Genomic DNA, 8,114 nt, shown 5'->3' with positions numbered 1-8,114 from the left:
GCTGGAGTGATAATATCCCCTCTTTGGGACTCAGTTTTCTTTTTTTGTAAAATAGAGTGTGGTTTCCTCACAGTTCACAGGGCTGTTAGAGAATCAAATGAGTTACTGGATAGAAAAGATGCATGGCACATGGTAAAATGCTCAGGATGTCTACAGCCAGCCTTGGAGCCTTCTCTTCCTTTGGACTTCATTCTATCTTCCTTGAAACCTAACCAGCTTAAGCTCTTGTCCTGACCTGACTCAGTGATTCTGAAGTTGCCTTGCTTACATCTGATATCTTAGTATTCAAGTCTGTGCTTCCCACGTTTGGTGATTCCATTATTGAGGACTCTTTGGTTGCAAGTGACAGAAAACCAACTCAAGTTGACCTGAGTCAGGGGAATGGGAAAACACCCATTTATTCACAAACTGAGAATTTTGAGGTTCATGCTGGTTTAATTTCCATCCCTCAGCTTTACTTTCACCTTTTAAACTTCATTCTCAAGCAGGCTGTCACCGCTTTAGGTGGTGGCCAAGACATGTGCACGGTAGACTTGGGCTTGTGTTCTATCAGCTTGGCAACCTGTTTGGGAAGAAGAGAACCTCTTTTCCCAATAATTCAAGCAAAAGTGCCAGGATTGAATCTCATTGGGCCAGTATAGGTATTGCCTGTCTTTTGAAAGTTTGCATTACGCTACTTTACTTTTTATAAAACACCGAAAGAAATCCAAAGAAGAGTTTTGCTTTTATGAGAAAAGGCAAAAAGCGAAAATAGTGTTCAGCATTTGTTTTGCAGTAAGCTATTATAGAGACCGCACACATCCCAAGCAGCAAGAGCTGCACCACCAAGTTCCTTTCCAGGGAACTACACTCAGCCTCCAGTCACCATGGCTTTGAACTGTATCTATGAGCATCTGTGCTTTATCTCAGTTTATTTTGTGCATCTGTTAGCAAGACACGTCCTAAGGTTTCAGAGAAACCTATGGGACTTCTTTTGGGGGGGCATGGGAAGCTTCAAAAAGTTTTCCATATAAATTAATGGTAATTGGTTCTTGGCTTTACATCATTTCAGCTTTTGAAAGGTTTCATAGGAACATTCCACTTTTGGACAGTGGGGGAACCCGTACTGGTCACCTGTCTTGTCTGAACTAATCACTGTGGCCAGGAAAATGGAATATGCTTTTTGACTAGAGATGAGTGATATTTACCCCTCTGGAGCAGATTTAGGGTCATCTGCCCCTATACCACACGTACTGAGTAGTGTGTGTGTGAGAGAGAGAGACAGAATGACAGAGGAAGACAGAAAAAAATTCTTCTAAGGCTAAAATTTCCTTAAAATACAAATGTCTTAAGTTTTAACGACCTGTAAGTCTCCAAAGAAAATAAACTTATTGACTAGGTAAACCAATCAGAAGATAAAGGACCATCAAGCGTCTAATGAGGTTTTCTTCTCACAGATCGGCTTCACTCCTGCCATACTTAGAGCTCACTCCAGCACTTGTCTTTCTTCTTCCTCCTTTTATTTTGTTTAGAATTTTTTTTTTAATTTAATGTTTATTTATTTTGAGAGAGAGAGGGCAGACAGAGAGGGAGACACAGAATCCAAAACAGGCTCCAGGCTCTGAGCTGTTGGCACATAGCCTGATGCAGGTTTTGAATCCAGGAACCGTGAGATCATGGCTTGAGCATAAGTTGGGTGCTTAACTGACTGAACCACCCAGGCACCCTCTTCTTCCTCCTTTTAAATTGCTCTCTTCCTGCTTCTTTGATCTCTCTCCGCCTCTCTCGATGTTCCTTCTCCTAAGGCTCCTGGGAGAAAGACTGCTACAGCAGGTACCCCAGCTCACTTGGTTCCCCACAGGGCTTCTCCCTCTCTCTGGGGGAGACGAAGACCCCCCATGAAAATCTCTGATGTCAGTCTGAGGAACAGTTTCCTGGCTTTCACCCACCCTCTCTCTGAGACTCTGACACTCCCTTTCTAACCCAGGGTCTTCCTGACCTCAGCCTTAGAAACCTTTTCTTTGTTCATCACTTTCTCCCCAGTTACTATCTGAATAGTCTGTTCCCCTTGCAGAAAAAGTTTTCAAAGCAGTTATTCATAACTGCCATCATTTCTTTCCTACCTCCTATTCTTTCTTCAACCCATGAGTGCTCAAAATTCCACCCCTACCGTTCTATGGAAACAATTCTTGTCATGTTTTCTAAGCCAGTGTTTCCCTCCTCATGACACCTAACCCAGCCTCTCTTTAAAATGCCATTGATGATTAGAGAGATACAGTTGACTTCTCTATCCTAGAGCACTTGGCTCCCTGGTGTGCCTTTGACCTTGCTTGCTATTTCCCCTTAGTCTATCTGGCTGGTGCTTTGCATTGGAAGACTCCAGAGATCAGGTCTTGACTGTCTTCTCTATGTAAATACATCTCCCTAGATGCTCTTATTAACAACTATATGCTATGGCTCCCAAATCTCTGTCTTAAACCTAGAATTCTCCCAATGTAATTCACGTTTGTATTTCTGAACACTTTATTTATATCTCTACATGAATGTCTAACAGCCATTCCCTGACTTACTTCTTCTGAGTCATCTCACATTAGTAAAGGCCATGGACATTCACCAACTTAATCCAGGCTCAAATCTGGATATCATTCAAAATTCTGCCCCCCCCCCCCCCCGTTTTTAACAACCCCATGCACCAGCACACTGTAACAAATAACTTAAAAATGTGGAAGTGGCTTTGGAATTAAGTACTGGACAGAACCTGGAGAATTGTTAGGGTTTTCTTTTTCTGCATGTGGGTTTTTTCCCCCTAATTTTGTTGTTGTGGTAAAATATGCATCACATAAAATTTCCCATCTTAATATTTTGTAAGTGTACAATTCAGTGTTATTAAATACATTCATGTTGTGGAATCATCTCCAACATCCATTTTGTAAAATGGAAACTCTGTACCCATTAAACAATAACTCCCCATTCCTCTTCCTCAACCCCCAGCCCCTGGAAGCCACCATTCTACCTATGTCAGTGACCTTGATGATTCTAACTACCTCAGATAAATGGAATCATATAGTATTTGCATTTTTTTGTGACTGGCTTGTTTCTCTTAGCATAACATCCTCAAAGTTCATCCATGTTGTAGCATGTATCAGAATTTCCTTCCTTTTTAAGATTGAATAATATTTCATTGTGTGTATATATCACATTTTGTTTATCCATTCATTAGTCAATGGACACCTGGGTTGCTTCCATGTTTTAGCTATTGTGAATAATGCTGCTATAAACATGGGTATACAATATCTCTTTGAGACTTAGCTTTCAATTCTTTTGGGAATATACCTAGAAGTAGAATTGCTGGATCATACAGTAATTCTATTTTTATTTTTTTGAAGAACTGCCAAACTGTTTTCCACAGCAACTGCAATATTTTACATTTCTACCAACAGTGCACAAGGGTTCAGATTTGTCTACATCCTCACCAACATTTTTTTTTATAAAAACCACCCTATTGTGAGGTGTATCTCACTGTAGTTTTGATCTGTATCTCACTGATTAGTGATGTTGAACATCTTTTGTGTGCTTATTGGCCATTTGTGTATGTTTTCTGGAGAAATGTCTCTTTAAATCCTTTGCTCATTTTTTAGTTATTTTGTTGTTGTTGCTTTTAGGGATCTTTTATATGTTTTGGATATTACTCCTTAATCAGGTATATTATCTGCAAGTATTTTTTCTCATCCTGTGGGCTACCTTTTTACTCTGTTGATAATGTCTTTTGTGCACAAAATTTTAAATTTTTCATGAAGTCCAATTTGTCTATTTTCTCTTTTGTTTTCTGTGCCTTTGGTATCAATCCAAGAAGTAATCACCAAATCCAATGTCATGAAGCTTTTTTCCATGTTTTCTTTTAAGAGTTTTATTTTAGGTCTTACATCCATTTTGAGATAATTTTTGTATATAGTGTTAGATAAGGGCCCAACTTCATTATTTTGCATGTGGATATCCATTTTTCCCAGCACCATCTGTTGAAAAGAACTTTTTTTCCCCTTGATTTAATGATTTTGGCATTCTTGTGAAAAACACTTGGTCATATATGCAAGGATCTCTTTCTGAGTTCTCTATTCTATTCTATTGATTCTATTGGTCTGTATGTCCTTTTTAATGCTCGTACACTCTTTTGATTACTGTAGCAGTGTAGTTAAGTTCTGAAATCAGCAAGTGTGAGTCCTCCAGCTTTGTTCTTCCTTTTTCAAGATTGTTTTCACTCTCTGGAGTCCTTTGAGATTTCATATGAATTTTGGGGTGGGTTTTTGTATTTCTGCAAAAAAAAAAAAAGAGTCATTTGGATTTTAATAGGGATTATACTGAAGCTGTAGATCACTTTGAGTACTATTGACAATTTAATAATATTAAATCTTCAATCCATGAACATGGGATGTGTTTCCATTTATTTATTTCTTCTTATTTTTTTAAACGAAGCGTAATTGACATACAATGTTAGATTAATTTCAGGTGTACAGCAGAGTGATTCAAACTTTGTATATATTGCAAAAGGATCACCTCAATGAGCCTAGTTACCTCTAACACTATACATAGTTAATACAATATTATTTTTAAAATTTTTTTAAATGTTTATTTATTTTTGAGAGAGAGACAGAGTGTGAATGGGGGAGGGGCAGAGATAGAGGGAGACAGGGAATCTGAAGCAGGCTCCATGCACTGAGCTGTCAGCACAGAGCCCAAAGCAGGGCTTGAACCCACAAACTGTGAGATCATGACCTGAGCTGAAGTCAGATGTTCAACCAACTGAACCACTCAGGTACCCCCAATATTATTGACTATATTCCCTATGCTGTACATTATATCTCCATGACTTCTTTATGTTATAAGTGAACGTTTATATTTCTTGATCCCCTTCACCCATATCACCCCTTTCAACCTCCCTTCCCTCTGGTAACCACCAATCTGTTCTCTGTATCTATGAATCTTGATTTTGTTTTGCTTTTGTTTTTTTTTAGGTTCAAAATATAATTGATACATGGTATTTGTCTTTCTTGGCCTGAATTATTTCACTTAGCATAGTTCCCTCAAGATTCATTCATGTTGTTGCAAATAGCAAGATTTAATTCTCTTTTATGGTTCAGTGTTTAATTTTGTGTGTGTGTGTGTGTGTGTGTGTGTGTATCACATCTTTTTATCCATTCATCCATCAATGGACACTTAGGTTGTTTCCATTAGCTTGGCCATTGTAAATAATGATGCAATGAACATAGGAGTGCATATGTATTTTCAAATTAGTGTTTTCATATTTTTCACATAGAGACGCAGAAGCAGAATTGCTGGATCATATGGTAGTTCTATTTTTTATATTTTGAGGAACTTCCATACTGTTTTACATTGTAGTTATACCAATTTACCCTCCCTCTAACGCTGCAAAGGGTTCCCTTCTCTCCACATCCTTGCCAACACTTGTTATTTCATGTTTTGTTGATATATTATCACCTGCATTCTGACAGGTTTAAGATATCTCATTGTGGTTTTGATATGTATTTCCCTGATACTTAGTAATATTGAACACATTTTCATGTGTCTGTTGGCCATCTACATGTCTTCTGTGCAAAAATGTTTATTGAGAATCTTTGCCCATTTTTGATTAGATTATTTCAGGGTTTTTTTGTTGTTGTTGTTGTTGTTTTGTTTTGTTTTGAGTTGTATGAGTTCTTTATGTATTTTGGATATTAACCCCAAATTGGATACATCATTTGCAAATATCAAATATTTAGTAGGTTGCCTCTTCATTTGTTGATAGTTTACTTCACTGTGCAGAAGCCTCTTAGATTGATGTACCCATTTGTTTCTTTTCGCATTTGTTGCCCTTGCCTTTGAAATCAGACCCAAAATCAACATTGCTGAGACATATTGTGAAGCTTAATGCTTATGTTTTGTTTTATGAATTTTATGGTCTCAGGTGTTGCACTCAGGTCTTTAATCCATTTTGAATTCATTTTTGTATGTTGTGTAAGTGGTCCGGTTTTATTCTTCTGCATGTAGCTATTTTCCCAATACCATTTGTTGAAGAGATTGTCTTTTCCCCATTTTATATTCTTGCCTCCTTTGTTAAATTAATTGACTATTTTTTGAGGGTTTATTCTGGGCTCTCTATCCTGTTCCTTGGATCTATGTGTCTGGGTCTATGTTAATACTGTTTTGATTAGTATAGTTTTGTAGTATAGTTTGAAATTGGGGAGCACAATGCTTCTGACTTTGTTCTTCTTTCTCAAGATTGCTATTGCTTTTCTGTGGTTCCATCCAAATTTCAGAAATATTCTAGTTCTGTGAAAAATGCCATTGGTATTTTGATAGGGATTGCGCTGAATCCATAGATTTCTTTGGGTAGTTTGGAGATTTTAATAATATTAATTTTTCCACTCCATGAGGACAGAATATTTTTCCATTTATTTGTGTCTTCTTCAATTTCTTTCATCAATGTCTTATAGTTTTTAGTGTACAAATCTTTCACCTTCTTGGTTAAATTTATTCCTAGGTATTTTATTCTTTTCGATACAATTATAAATGGCATTGTTTTCTTGATTTCTTTTTCTGACAATTGGTTGTTAGTGTACAGAAATGCAACAGATTTTTTATGTTGATTTTTTATCCGGCAACTTTACTTAATTCATTTATTAATTCTAACAGTTTGTTATTTGTGTGGATTCTTTAAAGTTTTCTTTATAAGTATCATGTCATCTTCAGATAGGGAGAGTTTTACTCTTCCTTTCCAATTTGAATGCCTTTTCTTTCTCTTCTTCACCTAATTATTCTGGCTAGAACTTCCAACACTATGTTGAATAGAACTCATGGGGCGCCTGGGTAGCTCAGTTGGTTAAGTGTCCAACTTCGTCTCAAGTCATGATCTCGCGGTCCGTGAATTCAAGCCCCGCATCGGGCTCTGTGCTGACAGCTCAGAGTCTGTGGCCTGTTTCAGATTCTCTGTCTCCCTCTCTCTGACCCTCTCCCGTTCATGCTCTGTCTCTCTCTGTCTCAAAAATAAATAAACGTTAAAAAAATTAAAAAAAAAAAGAACTCATGAAAGTGGGCATCCTTGTCTTGTTCCTGATTAAGATCAGCTTTTAGGAAAATCTTTTAGTCTTTCACCATTGCATATGATGTTCACTGTGGATTTCTCATATACGGCTTTTATTATGTTGAGGTGTTTTTCTCTATTTCTCATTTTTTAAGTGCTTTTATCGTGAACAGGTGTTGAATTTTGTCAAATGTTTTTTCTGCATTAATTGTGATGATCTATGTTCTTTTTGCTGCATTCTGTTAATGTGGTGTATTAAACTGATTTATTTTTGTATGTTGAACTATCTTTGCACTCCAGGAATAAATTTTACTTGATCATGGCGTATAATCCTTTTAATTTTTTGTTTAATTCAGTTTTCTGGTACCTGTATTTTGTTTAGGATTATTAAATGACTGTTTATAAGGCATATTGGTCTGTAGTTTTCTTTTCTTATAGTGTCTTTGTCTGGCTTTGGTTATCAGGGTAATGCTGGCCTCATAGACTGAGTTAGAGGTGTTCTCAAATTTTTCAAAAAATTTGAGAGGAATTGGTATACGTTCTTCTTTCAATGTTTGGTAGAATGTCTAGTGAAGCCATCAGATCCAGAGCTTTTCTTTGTCAGGAGATTTTTGATTACTGATTCTATCTCTTTCCTAGTTAGAAGTCATTTCCAATTTTCTATTGCTTCATGATTTAGTCTTGGTGGGTTCTGTGTTTCTAAGAATATGCCCATCTCATTAGGTTATCCAAATTGTTGGCATACAATTGTTCATAGTACTTTCATAATCCTATTTCTGTTGGTAGTAATGTTCCCACTTTTATTTCTGAGTTTATTGATTTGGGTCCTCTCTTTTGTTCTTAGTTCACCTACCTAAAAACTTGTCAATTTTGTTGAACTTTTCAAAGAAAAAATTTTTAGTTTCATTGATTTTATGCACCATTTTCCTATTTCCTAGTTCATTTATCTCTTCTCCATTCTTAACAATTTCCTTCCTTCTCATTGCTTTGAGTTTATTCTTCTTTTTTCTAGTTCCTTAAGTTGTAAAGCTAGGTTGCTTATTTGAGATCTTTCTTGTTT

Source organism: Panthera uncia, assembly GCF_023721935.1.
Source record: "Panthera uncia isolate 11264 chromosome E2 unlocalized genomic scaffold, Puncia_PCG_1.0 HiC_scaffold_19, whole genome shotgun sequence".
Taxonomy (NCBI): domain Eukaryota; kingdom Metazoa; phylum Chordata; class Mammalia; order Carnivora; family Felidae; genus Panthera; species Panthera uncia.
This window is presented reverse-complemented; position numbering follows the sequence as displayed.